General features: G+C 40.5%; 1 long non-coding RNA gene across 1 annotated transcript; it reads right to left on the minus strand.

Moving 5' to 3' along the window:
* Positions 1-16,297: 16,297 nt before the first annotated feature.
* LOC134478923 (uncharacterized) lies at positions 16,298-18,136 on the minus strand. The gene is made up of 2 exons (XR_015620118.1): positions 17,911-18,136; positions 16,298-17,539 (listed from the first exon to the last, which is right to left on the minus strand). It is a non-coding gene; the product is annotated as an uncharacterized LOC134478923 (long non-coding RNA).
* Positions 18,137-18,150: the final 14 nt, after the last annotated feature.

Below are 18,150 nucleotides of genomic sequence, written 5' to 3' on the forward strand. Positions count from 1 at the left end.
TTCATTTTTTAAAACCTGGTTCCAGACTGAGTCTAATTATTAAAAGTTTTTACATTGCTTCACACTTTACATCGAACCTCAGGAGTATTTCATAATACTTCAGGAAAGCAAATCAATTCACATTTTTATAACTTGCAAATGGCTTTTACTTTGCTGTACTACGCCTGTAAAATAATTACCTTTGGATAATCAGGTTAAGTGGGTGACTCTCAGTCATGATTATGCATAGAATTCTTACATGCTCAGAAAACTGTGTACGCGCAATGGAGTATTTTTCTCGTAATACAACTTCTTACATTTTTAAAATGTGTCCAGGAAACACAGATGTCTATGGCATCATTTATGATGTTTGTCTCTCAAAGGTTGGCATGTCAGTCATTTTCATTTTCATGTGAGCCATTTTTCATTTTTTACAACCATGCGAGGCCACCTACTATTCTATGACAGACAGGAACTTTTTTAGACTTTTTGTCTGTCTGGAATAATGAATGAAAACTATTTTATTTATGAAACAAACAGTCTTCAGTGTTTTGTAACAGAAATACAAAATCTAAGACTTTTACCATGACTGCCACAATTGACTCTAAAACAATAATTCTTGAAAAGGTGAACATTGTTTTGAAATGTCTTCCTCCAAAACTAGATCTTTCTACCTGGGCCTTTTCTTCGTAGTAGAAAGTAGTTGGAATGATCTTCCATGGACACAAGGAAAGCAATCAGGAAGGGAGCTATGATAAGTCTCAGCATGTATCACGAGCTTGAGGAATTTCATTTCTTTTCTATTTAGAGAAAGATTTGTATTGAGATGTGTACAAATAATATGTATAAGACAAATATCAGTTTGATATAGAGGGAATTTTGAAATATGTGGCTTCTGTTCCAATTCTGAACAAAAATGCAGAAGGGAAAAAAATCTAAAGTCTAAAACAGATAATACTTTGTTTCTCTTACTAGAGATGGGCTTGTCTCAGAGAAATACTGATTCTTCATTCTTTAGCAGCCATTGACTGTAGCCCTTCATCTGAAGCTTGTTTTTCCTTCTGTTTATGGTCTCTCTTTACTATTTGTGTACAGTTACACTACGTTGTGTACTAACATATAAACATTTGGAGCAAGAGTTTGCAAATAACAGAGAACATATGGTGTTTGTCTTTCTGGATCAGGATCGCCTCACTCAGTATAACATTTTTCTAGCTTTTCATCTATTTGCTGCCATGTTTTATGAGATTTATTTAAGAGCTAAATAGAATTACATGCAGACTTTCTATGATCGAGTCATCTGTTAGAGAACTTTTTGGTAGTTTCCATATTCTAGTGACTGTGAGCAGAGCAACAGCGAGCATGGCTTAGCTGGTAAGTGCCTGCTGTGTAGGCTCTAGAAGTCTTTGGATATATGCTGAGGAGCAGGAAGGTTGGGTCATGTGGTGGGTATATTGTTAGGTATATTTGGATTATCCACACTGATGTCCAGAGTGGCTAAGGCAGTTCGCAATTCCACCAACAGCCTTGGTTTGCTCATCCTCACCAGCATTTGTGATTCCCCATGTTGTTATGCATCTTGACTGTGTAAAATTAAATATCAAATTAGTTTAATTTTCATTTTGCTAACTGCTAAGGATTTTAAACTCTTTAAGAGATAATTCTAATTCATTTGGATTTCCTTTTGACATCAGAACTTCTGTTGCTCTCACTTCTTCAATTCTTTGAGTTTTGTACGATGTGTCAATGATCTGATTCAACCCCATTCCCACTCTCTCTCAGGTCATCACCCCCTTCGCTACTCATCAGCAGGCTTCCCAAATATAAATGACAGACTTAATGAGAAAGAAATCCAGGGAAAATGTCATTCACAATACCCTCGATATTTTTTCTGTGGAAAATGTAACCAAGGAGGTGAAATCCTTGTATGGTGAAAACCCTAGATGCCCTAGAATCTGATTGAAGACACTAAAAAGTAGAAAGGCCTTCATGCCCAGGGATTAGTAGTAATAGCCTTGTGACCACGGCCATACTATCAAACTCAGTCTCCAGATTCAACACAGTCCCTGCCAAAATTCGAACCAAATTATTCACAGAAAATATTAAAACCTTAAAAATTTCACAAAGAAACACAAAGCCCCCAAATTAATGCAAAACAGTGCAGTAGTACAAAGCATCACAGTTTTTCCTTTAAGTCATTTCATAGTTACAGTAATAAAACAGTATGGCGTTGTTATAAGACATATTGAGCAATGGTGTATCATTGAAAACTCACACATCAGCCTCCTCATTCTTAAAAAAGAAGTCAAAAGTTACACATTGGCAAAAAAAACAAAGACAAAAACAAAAACACAGTTTCTTTAACAAACAGTGATAAACTAAAATCTGTTGGTGTCAGATTAAGGAAAGAAACCCAAAAGCTTCCCCTTGGTGTAGTTTGACCAAGAACAAGCCCAGATTTGGATTCTCCTTTTTTCTCTGTGTATAATTTATGGCTTCTGGGTTATCCATAATGTATTTTTTTATGATTGTGACTTTGTGTCCCTATGTCTTTCAATTCTCTAGCCATCTCATCTGTCACTATGTGTCTGGCCCCCCGAAGGCCTTTGTTTTGTATTTATTGGACAGCATAGAAAGCATCACACTGGAAAGAAATGAGGAATACTTTACAAAAATGTTCGAGTTTTTCAAGAGACCAAATATTATTGACTAATTCCAACTCACCCTGATAAAAAATTCTATAAAACAATATACATAATTGTTTTCAACATTTATGTGGATATTTAATTTACATGGTTGTTTTTAACCTATTCATTGTTTTCAGAATTTATTATCCTAACATACATGTATTGTTCTTTGGGTGAAGGGTATGGAATAATATATAATTTAAGATTGAACCAATGCATTAGCTTGTGTTGTAAGATTTGATTGCATGGGAAATCCAAGGTAAATACTATTGATTGTTACATTTTTCTCTTAAAGGTATGTTAAACTAACAGGCTGAGTACACAGTAGGTCAGCAGTCTTAATCTTAGATGAGCTCAAGGTACATTATTATGTTTGACTGTAAGGTTCCAGTCTCTTAGAATGAGAGAGAAATTTTAATGACAATGTATAGCCAAAATAAATAAATAAATAAATAAATTAAATGGTACTAGTAAAACTGGATATCCATACAAGAAGAATAAAATTAGATGCACCTCTCTTACCATGTATGACGTTCAACTTCAAATGCATCAAGGATGGAAACCTAAGACTATAAAGCCTGCATCTAATAGAAGAGAAGAAAGGGAACATGCTTGAGCTCATTAGGTTCCAAGGTGCTTCAGTTCCTTAGCACAGATTCCAACCTGTACAGGGCTCAGTTCAGGTTTCTGGGATGAGGACCAATGAGAGCTGCCAGTGAGGGAATGGGGTCATGGGAAGAGGAATGCCAAGGGAGGGCCTGTGACCTCAGTGGTGTTTTCCTAAGCATCCATTTGGAGATGAGACATGCTACCTTTTGGTAGGTTCAGCTTCATCTCCTCTCAGATACTGACTTAGCATAATGGGAAGTAAACAACTTAGGAAGCATTTCTCAGGAGAGAGGGCAGGGAGTAGGATGCCAACAGCAAGGCTGGCCACTGTAGGCTTTGGCTGTTGCTCAGTGTTCTGCTTCAGCAGGCCCTAAAGCGTCCCTGCCTCTTTATCTCCCTGCTACTGTTCCTACCCATACCTTCAAGTTCTTCCTCTAGCATTCCTTCCTACCACAAGGATGTGAAATCCAACATGATCATCCTTGAAGTATGTTTTGAATTCTCTTGTTTGACATAGTTTTAAGACTTGCATGAGAATAGAGGAAGATGCCTCGGGGAAGGGGAGAAGAGCTATGTTCTGACAGTTCAAGGATGTGTTGTTAGTTTCATTTGCAAACTCTGAAGTGGATTCACAAATACAACTTACAGTTGGGCTGCTGAGACAAACATGTGGTCTCCATACCACCAGTGGTCATGGACCTGACAGGATGAATCTCTGGTATGCTGGAAAATCCCATTTCATTTTGCTCTGTCTGCTGTCAGGTAATCTCAACAGATAACCACTATGAATGCTTTGCTATGTCCCAGTGAAGCAAACTCTGTCAGTCTTCTCTGAGATAAATCAGAGAAGAGGAAGAAAGCAGCTCTAAGCAATTTCAGTCACTACAAAGGAAAGCACTGCTGAGGTGGCCCTTGCCTGTGCTGTACTGACAAGTATTTTTATGGAGTGGAAATACAGACCAGAAGAATAACAGGCCACATAAGAAAGCACCTGTGTGTTTTAGGACACAAAAAGTTCCATGAACCTTTGATTCCTTTGTGCACTTTCTGTGCTGTACTTTCTTTGAAAGGACTCCATGTTACTAATGATAATTAAGGTTGTATGGCAATCAGAGAGCAAGCATGTTACCGACCTAGGCCCTCTGCACATATGTAACATATTGTGTAGCCTGGTCTTCATGTGGGACTCAACAGTGAAATCAGGAACTGTCTCTGACTCTGATGCTTAACTTTTAAATCCTTTCCCCTACCAAGCTCCCTTGTCTAACCCCAATAGGATAAAGTGCTCCTAGTGTTACTGAAACTTGATATGCCAAGGCTCATTGATATCCATGGAAGGACTCCCTTCTTCTAAAGAGAAATGGAGGAGGAATATTTGTGGTGGGGGAGTTGGGAGAAGGACTTCGAGGAGTGAATTGAGTGGAAACTTCAGTTGGATATAAAGTGAATAAGTAAATTAATTAAAAAATTCTAAGACCTACAGTGAGGGAATGAATAATTAAGATTCTAATCATAAGGTCTTCACTGGTGACTTTCTGGCAGGATGAAGTCCGTGCTCTCCATGCTGTTTCTCCTTGGCAGGTTTCTGCCTGCTTCAATTCACTCTTCCAGCCTTCTCCAGCAGGGACTGTGAACATTGCTTCCTGTAAGTACCCACTGCTCCTACCGAGCTCTCCCGCTTTACTGCCTTTTCCTAGTTCTCCTTTATTTCTCCAGGTTGTTCCATCTGCATCCGAGTGCCCTCTGTGCTGTGGTTGAAAGAGCAGAGCAATCAGGAGAAGCCCTCACTGTACCAAGCCAATGTCCTCAGAACGCTGTCTTAGTGCCCTCTCTACTGCTGACAGTTTGCAGCCAGTCCTCATCCTGCTCACTCGGAGGAAGACTCCTTACCAAGGTCCCCAGTTAGCAGCAGAACCCACACATATGCCTCAGTTTCCTGGCAGCTTGTGTCAAACGTTGTACCTTTCCAGAATGCTTTGGGTTTAGTCTCCAAAGACACTGCTTCCTATGTACTACCAAACTCCTGCAGTAGGGTTTTAGGAAGATGAGATCACACTCCATTAGGATTCCTGAACCTCTCCAAGGCCCCTCATATGGTTTTTCGAAAGAGGAATGAACATTTGACCTTTCTCTGGAGTCAACTCTGGGAGAGACCAGAGACATGCTCTAACAGAGGTGGAAGCTGTATAGGTCAAGGGACTTCAGCTTCTGATATTGAACTAATTGTGTAAAATGAAGATGAATATTTTATTTTATAGAATTTGAATATCAGTGACTTATGGCTAAAATCATATCTAAATTTTACTGGAATGTTTGTGTTTATCTATATAAATGTACACAAAAACATACACACATTATGTTTGTGTGGCTGAGAAAGAAGACAAAGGGGAGGAGGGAGAGGAAGAGACAGACAGACAGACACACACACACACACACACAGAGAGAGAGAGAGAGAGAAAGAGAGAGAGGGAGAGAGAGAGAACTGTTTTTCAGAAAGCATTAGTATTATAACTAGTGTAGATATAAATAACTGATATGGCTCACCATGTATAGATTATACACAAAAACTTTAACACTTGATGCAGCGGTCTGGCTTCTGCAGTCTTGAGATCAACATCTTCTGGATACTGAGGTGTGACTGTATCTATAACTGGTTCTTCCACTTCTCACTCTTTGCCTACGATTCTGAAATATTATAGTCCAATTAAGTAACTGTTGAAAGCAGACATGTGTACATGTATTGTCATGCTTTCTACTGGTACTCCATAACAAGATAACCCTAAACAGAGCCAAGAGTGTGCTCACACACACTTTCACCTTGATCTTTCCATGTTAACCATGACTATTTTTCCTCATGAACATATATTGAATTTATGTATGTAAGGGCATAGGATCCCAATGCACATCACCTTTCCATGAGCAAAGCTTATTTAATATACTAGGAGAACAATAATATCACAATCATTTGTGGCTTTGAACTGAATTATGGCTGATTTCATTCCATTAATTTGTGCATTTTTTCTCTCTTGGTTAAATGGCTGATTTAATTATTCAAACTAAACTTAAAGTTAATTTTGAATTTAAATATGATGAAGTTATAACATGGTAAATTAATGTTTTTTAAACCAATATATTTATCATACCTGGAAGGCTTACTTAAAAATTTGTTTAAATAGCCTCCTGCTCATATTTAAATTTCTTCTATGTCACTCAAGTCAGGAGGCTCTCTCTCTCTCTCTCTCTCTCTCTCTCTCTCTCTCTCTCTCTCTTATCATGTGATAATGGAAGATGAATCCCTTCCCAAGATTTATGCTGTGAATGGTCTGGAAGTCTTTCTAGATTGAATGGGCTTCTTTTAATTCACTGTATTGGACACACTGCTAAAACGTCTCTATGATACTACCCTGTGTCTTATGTTACATCTATATTCAGACTTATAGTAAAATTCTCAATATCATAAGCTTAGAAATTCTTTGTCATTACAGAACTGGTATTTTAAGCTTTCATCTCCATAGACATAGACAGAATGCCTAATAAGAAATTAAGAGCCTAAAGGGGCTATTTTGTTTTTCGGGGTATTTATCTTCTAGAGAAATGAATGTTTTTCCTTTAATGAGATGGCAACCTTGGGATAGCCAATTTACAGGGGTTCAAAAATACTTTGCAAAGTATTGTTTCAATGTATTTAAAAAACATTGTTTATATATTGTCGATTTGTTCTAATGGTACTCATATTAATTTAGTCCTCCAAATTGCACAGGAGTCTGAAAATCTGCACTTAAAATGCTGAGGGACTCTGCTCCAGTTGATTTTGATTGATAAATAAAGTTGCCAGTGGCCAATAGCTGAGCAGGGATACAGAAGTGAAACAAACTTCCAGGGACACCTATAACACCAAATACCATGAGATTTCCCTGCTCAGCCAACTTCTCTCTTTAAAGTTCAGTCCTGTGGTGTGAGCTGTGAAATAGTTATATTTAGTTGAACTCATGAGATCTGCACTTTTACTGATTACCTTCTCATGCCAAATTCACACTGAAGGTGAGTAAGATGTCGGTGCTGCCAATGCCTTCAGGGTTGACAAACCAAGAACTGCAGGCTGCAGTGTCAGGGGTAGGGAGTGCTAGGGCAGAGGATACTTAAGTCTGGATGTGACACCCTAATTGAGGTAACAGGGTAAGAGGTGTACACTAGAGTACCTGTCTTAAAACCAGAGGGAAAGCGTGTTCAGCCCTGGTGATAACACCAAACATTCACGAGAAGACACTTGTTTCTCCAGTTATGTGAATGCAATATGAATTCTGTGATCAGTATAGATAAGCCATGAAGGAAGACATATGCATTATATTATACCTTAGCTTTTCATTGAGACCAAAGAAAACTACCATCTAAGCAAAGCATTTTCAAGCCCCATTCTTTTCTTAACTCCAGTGTTGTTGGTCAGAAGTCTAACATACCATGCCTGACAATATTCAGCCTACAGAGACTCTTGTAGGACTACATTCCTTGCTTAGGAACCTGGGAAAAAATTCACTTTCTTATATTCCAGTCCTGGCATATGGTACTGAGGTCACTATTCCTTTGCTGGCCACCTGGTCATAGACAGATTCTTACTAGGTCTCTCTGGTCCTTCTATATGACCCCACATCTCAGAACCATCTACAGAGCATCGAATTATTCATGTCCTTGGAATTTCATTAACTTTTCTGTCTTCCTCATTTGCTGCCTAGCATTTCATTAGATGTTGAAAAAGCATGTGACAAAATTCAACACCCCTTCATGATAAAAGTCCTGGAAAGATCAGGAATTCAAGGCTCATATCTAAACATAGTGAAAGCAATATACAGCAAACCAGTAGCTAACATCAAACTAAATGGAGCGAAATTTTAAACAATCCCACTAAAATCAGGAACTAGGCAAGGCTGTCCACTCTCTCCCTACTTATACAGTAAAGTATTCAAAGTCCTAGCCAGAACAATCAGACAATGAAAGGAGGTTAAATGGATACAAATTGGAAAGGAAGAAATTAAAATATCACTATTTACAGATGACATGATAGTGTACTTAAGTGACCCCAAAAGTTTCACCAGAGAACTATTTAACCTGATAAACAATTTCAGCAATGTGTCGGGGTATAAAATTAACTCAAACAAATCAGAAGCCTTCCTCTACTCAAACAGGATAAACAGGCTGAGAATAAAATTAGGGAAATGACACCCTTCACAATAGTCCCAAATAATATAAAATATCTTGGTGTGACTTTAACCAAGCAAGTGAAAGATCTATATGACAAGAACTTCAAGTAACTGGAGAAAGAAAGTGAGGAAGATCTCAGAAGATGGAAAGATCTCCCATGCTCATGGATTGGCAGGATTAATGTAGAAAATATGGCCATTTTGCCAAGAGCAATCTACAGATTCAATGCAATCCTCATCAATGTTCCTACTCAATTCTTTATAGAGATAGAAAGAGCAATTTGTAAATTCATTTGGAATAACAAAAAAACCCAGGATAGTGAAAACTATCCTCAACAATAAAAGAACTTCTGGGGGAATCACTATCCCTGAACTCAAGCAGTATTACAGAGCAATAGTCATAAAAACTGTATGGTATTGGTACAGATACAGGCAGATAGATCAGAGGAACAGAATTGAAGACCCAGAAATGAGCCCACACACCTGTGGTCACTTGATCTTTGACAAAGGAGCTAAAACCATCCAATGAAAGAAAGATAGCATTTTCACCAAATGCTGAAAGTGCTGGTTCAACTGGAGGTCCGAACATAGAAGAATGCAAATGGATCCATTCTTATCACCATGTACAAAGCTTAAGTCCAAGTGGACCAAGGACCTCCACATCAAACAAGATGCATTCAACCTAGTAGAAGACAAAGCGGAGAAGATTTTTGAGCACATGGGCCCTGGGGAAAATTTCCTGAACAAAACACCAATGGCTTATGCTCTAAGATCAATAATCAACAAATTGGTCCTCATAAAACTGCAAAGCTTCTGTAAGGCAAAAAACATTGTCATTAGGACAAAATGGTAACCAACAGATTGGGAAAAGATCTTTACCAATCCTACATCTGGTACAGGGCTAATATTCAAAATATAAAAAGAACTCAAGAAGTCAGACTCCAGAGAGCCAAATAACCGTATTAAAAAATTGGGTACAGAGCCAAACAAAACATTCTCAGGATTATATAATAGCCAAAAAGCACCTAAAGAAATGTTCAACATCCTTAGTCATCAGGGAAATGCAAATCAAAACAACCCTGAGATTCCACCTCAAACCATTCAGAATGGCTACGATAAAAAACTCAACTGACAGCAGATGCTGGCGAGGATGTTGAGAAAGAGGAACACTCCTCCATTGTTAGTGGGATTGCAAACTGGTACAACCACTCTGGAAATCAGTCTGGAGGTCCCTCAGAAAATAGGACATTCCTCTACCTGAGGACCCAGCCATATCTCTACTGGGCATATACCAGGATGCTCCAACATACAACAAAGACACATGCTCCACTATGTCCATAGCAGCCTTATTAATAATAGCCAGAAGCTGGAAAGGACCCAGATGCCCTTCAACAGAGGAATGGATTAAAAAAATTGTGGGACATCTACACATTGGAGTACTACTCAGCTATCAAAAACAATGACTTCATGTAATTCATAAGCAAATGGAATGAACTAGAAAATATCATCCTGAGTGAGGTAACCCAATCACAGAAAAACACACTTGGTATGCACTCACTGATAAATGGATATTAGCCCAAAAGGCTCCAATTACCCAAGATGCAATCCATATACCACAGGAAGTTCAAGAAGAAGGATGAACAAAATGAGGATGCTCCCACTCCTTCTTAAAAAGAGGAAAATTATGCATAGGAGGGGATTTGGAAGCAAAGTTTAGAGCATAGACTCAAGGAAAGGCCATTCCGATCCTGCCCCACATGTGGCCCATATATATATGGCCACCAAAACTAGATAAGATTGATGAATCTGAAAAATGCATGCTGAAAGGGACCAGATATAGATCTCTCCTGAGAGACACATCCAGAGCATGTCTAATACAGGCATCAATGCTAGCAGCAAATTACTGAATTGAGAACAGGACCCCATTTAGGGGAATTAGAGGAAGGACTGAAAGAGTTGAAGCAGCTTGCAACCCCATAAGAACAACAATGTCAACCAACCAGAGCTTTCAGGAACTAAACCACCACTGAAAGACTATACATGGACTGACCCAGGGCTCCAACTGCATATGTAGCAGAGAATAGCCTTGTTGGGGCACCAGGGGAGGGGAAGCCCTTGTTCCTGCCAAGTTTGGACCCCCAGTGCAGGGGAATATAGGAGGAGCAGTAAGCGGGATGGATGGGGGGAACACCCGTATAGGGTAGGGATTGGGGATGGGGGCTTATGGAGAGAAAACCGGGAAAGGGAACAACATTTGAAATGTAAGTAAAGAAATATAGATAATAAAAAAATGAAAAAAGAAATATACATTGGAAAAGAGAGAGCATCTTAGACAAATGGTGCTGGTAAAACCTGGTGTGTGCATGTGGGAAAATGCAAATAGACCCATATTTATCACCCTGAACAAAACTCAAGAGTGGTGTTGCTGAAGCTCCAGGCAGCCTATTTCCTAACTTTCTGAGGAACTGCCATATTGATTTCCATAGTGACTTTACAAGTGTGTACTCCCAGCAGTAATGGAAACTATTCCTCTTGTTTCATATCATCACCAGCATAAACTGTCACGTGTGCTATTGATTTTAGCCGTATTGACGGATGTAAGACGGAGCATCACAGTAGTTTGATGTGTATTTCTGATGGGAAAGCATGTTGAAGATCCATTTAAGTATTTCTTAACCATTTGAGCTTTCTCTATTGAGAATTTTTTGTTTGAATCCATACCTGATTTTTAAAATTATTTGGTTTTTTGATATCTAACTTCTTGAGTTCTTTATATATTTTGGATATTAGTCTGCTTCAAATGTGGAGTTGGAAAAAACTTTTCCCACTTCATAGGCTGCCTCTTTGTCCCACTTTGTCTTTTGCCTTACATAAGTTTTTCAATTTCATAAGGTCCCAACTATTAATTCTTGATCTTGGTGCCTCTGGTACAAGTGTTCTGTTCAGAAAGTCTCCTGTGTCATTGCATTCAAGGCTATTCCTCATTTTTTCTTCTATCAGTTTTAGTGTATTCAGTTTTATGTTGAGGTCTCTGATACACCTGGATCATAGGTATACTCTTGGATCAAAGGGTATGTTGTTCTACCACATGTTAACTTGCATACTCTTATTCATTGAATTTTTATTCATAGTAACTGAAAACCTGGAAACAACCTAATGTCCCTCAACAGAAAAATCACTAATGAAAATGTGGTACATACACAATGGAATATTACTCAACTGTTTAAAAAATGACATCGTACACACCAGGTGAAGTCATCAGATCCTATTATAAATGGCTGTGAGCCACCATGTGCTTGCTGAGAATTGATCTCAAGATCTTTGGAAAAAACAGTCAGTGCTCTTAAGCACTCAGCTTAGCCCAAAAGCTTGGGTTATCCAAGATACAATCCACAGACCACATGAAGTTCAGGAAGAAGAACGACTAAAGTATGGATGCTTCAGTCCTTCTTTGAAGGGGGAACAAAATATTCATAGGAGGAGATATGGAGACAAAATTTGGAGCAGGGACTGAAGGAAAGGCCATTCAGAGACTGCTCCAACTGACGATCCACCCCATATACACACAGCCACCAAACCCAAACAATATTGTTGATGGCAAGAAGAGCATGCCGACAGGAACCTGATATAACTATTTCCTGCGAGGCTCTGCCAAAGCATGATAAATACAGAGGGAAATGCTTACAGCCAACCATTGACCTGAGAACAGGGTCCCCATTGGAGGAGTTAGAGAAAAGATTGAAGGAGCTGAAGGGGTTTGCAACCCCATAAGAACAACAATGCCAACCAACCAGAGCTCCCAGGAACACTGGGAATGTCAGGGCAGAGAGGCAAGAAGGGCTGAGTAGGTGGGTGGGGAATACCCTCATAGAAGGGGGAGGGCAATGGGATAGGGGCTTATGGACAGGAAGCTGGGAAATGGGATAACACTTGAAATACAAATAATTTTTTAAAAGTCCAAAAAAAGATGAGGCAGACAGCAGACAGCAAGCAGTTTGAAGAAGCATGTACACACACACACACACACACACACACACACACACACACACACACTGACATCTTGAAATTTGCAGGCAAATTGATGGAACTAGAAAAAAAGTCCCGAGTGAGGTAATCCAGATCCAGGAAGACAAATATGATAGTATTCACTTATAAATCAATATTAGCTATTAAGTAAGTGATAACTATTAAGTAAGGCTCAATCTGTAGATCCATAGAGGCTAGGTAAAATGGAGGATTCTCAGGTTGATGCAGTGAACTCCCTAAAAGGGAAGAACCTAGATTTTATGGGTGGACTGAGGGTAAATGTGGATGGGAGTAGGGGTATGAGTGGAGGGAAAGAATAGAAGAGACAGCTGGAATTATGGGGACATTTAAGACTTATGACGGAACTAGTGGAGTGGAAACTTCCTAAAATCTATAAAGGTGATCCTAATGAGAACTTCTAGTAATGGTAAATATGGAGTATTAACTGGCCATAATTTGTAGCAAGGTAGGATATGATTACATTCAGTTGAGCTGTTGGCCATGGGGGTCCCATGAATATCCCCAAACAAGCCAAGCTATTGTTAAGACAAAAGACTGCTTATCACAAAATGATAGCAGTGTTCCATCGCTGAGGACAATGTCCTAACAACTCATTGATCATGAAGAAGGTGGCTGCTTTCTACGTGGTGCCTCATCCCTACGTTCTGATCTCTGTGGTGAGGAAATGTACTCTGCAGGCTACCAAATGAGACATATGGACACCAACCCAGTTATAAAACATTGGTCTGGCCTGCAAAATATGCTAGGGCAATGGAAGCACAGAACTTGTGAGAGTAGCCCACCATTGTCTTATTAGACCTAAGGCACAGTCCACAAGAGGGAACCAATATGTGGCACTGCTTGAGTAATGAGGAATCAGAGACTAGGTAGGTCAGAGACCTAGAATAAAAGTAAACATTACTGGTCTAAAACTTTTTTCAATAAATTGACTATTAATGATATTCTTCTATACTCATAGATCAGTACCTTACCTGGTCATTATCAGAGAGACTTCCTCCAAAAGTAGATAGGAAAAGATGCAGAGACTCACAGTTAAATATTACAAGGATAGAGATGCTAAATGGAAGTTATTTGTCAAATCCCTCTCCTTAGAGCTCAGGGATTTTGTAGAAGAGGAAACATAAAGGTTATGAGTCAGAGTAGAAATCAGTCTCAGGATAGCCAGAGTTACATAGTGAGACACTGTCTCATAAACAAAAAACAAAACAAGAAAACGAAAAAAAAAATAATTTAGCTGAGTTGTTCGTATGAGTGCACTGCTGTGTAGTTGATTTCTGTTTGCAGGTGAGGGCTGGCACAAGGCCAGGGAAGGCCTGAGATTGGGCAGTGAAAAAGTAAGGTGGGGACAGAGTTTGGAAATGTGGGAGAGAGGAAAAGAAAGGAGAAGAACCAAGATGGAGGCAGAGAAGGACAACCCAGGCAGTGTGACCTTAAATGTGTATTTCATAAGGGATGGAATTTTATAGGACAATTTATCTTATCTAGGTGGGCAGTTTATATCATTATCAATTGGTTGTGACTTTCTTGTATGGACATTTTGTGTAATGAGAATTATAAATCTGATTGCTAAATTACAAGCTTATTGAGTTTTGATTTTGATGGGTTACTGGGAGTTGTGACTGCTACCACAGGGGGCAGATGTGGCGAATGTGAGCAGAGTCCCAAGCAAGAGAGTTAAAAGAGGGTGGCTACTTCCAGGCTCAGGGATTAGCCTGCAGCAGCATGAGATGGCAAGTCTGGTTGAGATGCTTTGCTCTTTAAGATGAAAATATCTGCAGATGCCATGTGGCCCACCACAGCCAGCACTAGCATGGGATGGTAGATCCATTCTATAATATTTACTGCAACATTGCTGTTTATTCTTTAATAATTAATTTTTAAGAAAATGAATTTAATGTATGTATATGTGTGAGGATTTTGATTCTCTCCCTCTGCCATTCCAGGGGTTATCTCGGGTTGTCAGTTGTGGTGACAAGGATAATCTTCATTAGGAATGCAACTATCCAATCAGCCTTCCAAAGTTTAACTTAATTGCATGTGAACAATGGGTACAGTTTCTACAACTTCTACTCTAGAAAATACGTGGAATTTTTTTTCTTGCTCTATTTACTGTTGGTTAACGTGTATATTCTTGAAGTGTTCAACAGGAATGCAGTCAATTTGTTCAGTGTAGTTTTGTTTTGAGAGAGGATCTCACTGTGTCAGTCAACCTGGTCTGGAGCTTGCAGCATAGAGATTAGTCTGGCCTCAAACTCACAGAATTCTGATTGCCTCTCCTTCAGGTACTAGGATTAAAGGATGGAGTTCTATATTTCTACAACTTGAATGTATGGTGACTACTGTCTCTGTAGTTGTGTTTCACAGGGACTTCTTGTGCTGAGGTATGTACTCTGTAATCTGCAGGCCATCACAGGCAGATGTGTGGTGTTGAGTGTTTTGGATTCTTGCTAGTGAAAATGAGGAACTGAATGTTATTAGCTTAAAGTAAAAATTACAATAGTTGTATGTGGCTACTAATGGTCTTGTTGGGCAGCTCAAATCTAATTTTTTTAAATTAATCATTCCATTCATTTACATCTCAAATGATATACCATTTTGTTGTTACTCCCTCTACCACCCAACCCCCCATCCCATGATATCCTACTTTCTGGTTACCCCTCTACCAACCCCCCATCTGCCCTCCTCCCTTCCCTTTGTTTGTATGAGAGTGCTCCCCCACCCACACATACTCTCTCAACCCACTGCTCCAATATTCCCCCATGCTGGGGCATCAAGCCAGTGACCAAGGGCCTTCCCTCCTTCCTGTTGCTGTCAGGCAAGACCATCCTCTGCTACATATGTATCCGGAGCCATGGATCCCTCCAGGTACACTCCTTGATTGGTGGTCTAGACTACGAGAGAGCTGGGTGGTCAGGCCAGCCTATATTGTTCTTCTAATGTAGTTGCAATCCCTATCTGCTCCTCCAGTTCGAAGATACCATTCTCATGGATAAGAAAGGGGGAGAAAAATGTCATTTCATGCTGTAGCTATGCAAATCCCCAGGACTCAGGGAGGACTGAATGAGGACCAAGTCATTCGGTGGCTTATCACTACATTCAACATGTGTCCAGGCTTAACCTGGTTAAACCAGAAGAGAGAATGAACGTCTGTTACCAGAGATTTCATAGACTCTAGAAGAGGAGAATAAAGCCCCAGCTCTAAGGTAGAGATTGCATCCACAGAAGTGTGTCAAAGAACAGGTTTACAAAAACCACAAGAGCTGTGGGATTCTGAGCAACTCCAAAGGGAAGGTGGGAGAAGAGGGCCAATAGCCCCATTGGGCCTAAGGAAACCACAAAATTGAAGTTCCAAGGATTGGAGGATAGGGTCAGGAGAAGAGGGTCAATCCTAGCCTTAAAGATAGTAGTTTGGGGTTCCTCCATATACAAGAGTATCCAAGGGGTGCCAGACATTCAACAATCACTTCCTTGGACTCTGAGAAGTGACTCCACTGACCAAAGGGCAAGCTTACCTAATTGGCATTGGTGGATGGAGTGTTGAGTGATTGGTGAGGCAGAAGGTATTGTAGTCCTGCTGTAGGTGGACTAGAGATGAGGAATGGGTCTGAGTTTATTTCAGAACCCGAGGTAGAGCACAGGCACCATGAGACTCTACCCAAGTCGTTGTACCAGAGGTGTTACAGTCTGAGGGAAAATGTTCCCCAGTGTGAGTGTGGCAGTTCTAAATGGAAATGTATCATGACAGTTGGAAGTCAAAGAATACCACAAAGTCATACTACACAACAAACCTCACACACAAGGTTTATTGAGAGGGAGAAACCCAGGAAGGTGCATATCTCTGTTTGGGTGGGAAGCAGTCAGCTGAACAGAAAACAGAGTTTATACAAGCTTACTTGGGGGCCTAGCTTCCCAGAGTGGCTTTGGGATTGTTGGCATCTGGGGATTCTGATCTTGGGAAAAGCTTAGGAGTTGGTAGGAAGGAATAGGTAAGGGGATTCACCTGAAGATACAGCTAAGTGGTGGAGCTTGGTGGGACTGGCAAGGCTGTACCCCTACTCTGACAATAGAAGAGAGACATAGGTTTGTTTATTTTGTTTTCTGTTTAGCAAGGGGAGGTAATTCAGCTTACATTTCCATATCACTATTCATTACCAAAGGAAGTGAGGACAAGAACTCAAGCAGGGAGGAACTTGCAGGCAAGAACTGATTTAGCTTGCTTCAAATGGCTTACTCATCCTGCTTTTTTACAAAACTCGTGACCTTCAACGCAGGGATGGCATCTCCCATAATCTGCTGGACCCTCCACCATTGATCACTGGTTAAGAAAATGCCTTACAGCCTGACCTTATGGAGATATTTTCTCAACTTCTCCTTCCACTCTGATGACTCTAGCTTATATCCAGACAGTACAGCCATGGATCTGGTGCTGGGTGGAACTCAGCAGGTAATTCTACTACTTAACTATATGTCAACCTCAGGCAGAGGGGACATGGGCTCTGGTGTACCTAATAGCACAACGGCAGGTAGAAATACCTGCCTGGCATCCGGATCATCTGCAGCTGCATCTAGCCGTGACCGTGTAGCAGCTGGTGTGTATAGAGCCTGATCTAAGCACCTAACAGTCAGAAACTGCAGTGGCCTGGCTTCTGGCACACTTGGCTCAATATCCACAGGTTTCATTACAACAGGATCCATTTGGCATGTCACATATGTCACATCTTCCTGTTGCTCTGCCATAGAAGTTGGTCTCAGAGTCTTGGGCATTCTCCGTTGGGAGTTCAGGAGCTGTTGCTCTGAGGAGCCCACAATCCCAGGCCTCCTGATCTTTTTCAAGCGTTGATTTCTTGGACTCCTGCTTCTCCAGCAGTGATACAAAGATCCTGTGCATTCATTACTAGGTTCCATAAGGGCACACGGAGCCTCAGTTACTTCATCAGCTGGTTCAGGCTGACCAGATCTGGAGACTCTCAAACATCCCAGGGCACTTTTTGCATTCACAGTCCCAGAAAGAGTTATATGATGCTGTGGGGGGAAATGGGTTAGTGGGAAACAAGAGTCAGAAGTCTGACTTCCTTTCCCCAGTGCATCAGTGGTCCCTATCAGATGAGGCAAAGGGTACCCATCCCATGCGCTTCTGGGCATAGTGGTCAGGAGTGTGGGGCTATCTAGAAAGGGGACTACATACTTTCTGACCCTTGGAGGACAAACTGGATAAACTGAGCTAGACTGTGGTGGCTATGGATTCTCTTTAGGGCCTTTTAGCTCCAGTCTTCTTCCCTCTGTTCCTCAAAATCAAGGAGCCCACTGAAGGTGGGAGTCCTAAAAGGAAGTCTGGCAATTGCTTAGTCCTCAACCCTTGGCACCCCAAACAACCCACTCTGTTGGGCACTTACCTTCCCCTTCACCCAAAACCCACTCAGTATGTTCTTTCCCTAGGTCTTTTACTCTCCAAACTTCACACAAAAGATTTATTGCGAGGGAAGAGCGCAGGAAGGTGACTGCCTTGCTGAACGATAAACAGCAGAAAAATGAGTGGAAGACAAGGTTTATTTACATGAAATTTCCAGGGGTGGGGGGATTCTCCAGGATGGCCCAGGATTACATGGGCTAATCTAGGGACAAGCTCAGGGATT

The sequence above is a fragment of the Rattus norvegicus genome, chromosome 5 (genome assembly GCF_021556685.1).
Source record: "Rattus norvegicus strain SHRSP/BbbUtx chromosome 5, alternate assembly SHRSP_T2T, whole genome shotgun sequence".
In the NCBI taxonomy this organism is placed as follows: domain Eukaryota; kingdom Metazoa; phylum Chordata; class Mammalia; order Rodentia; family Muridae; genus Rattus; species Rattus norvegicus.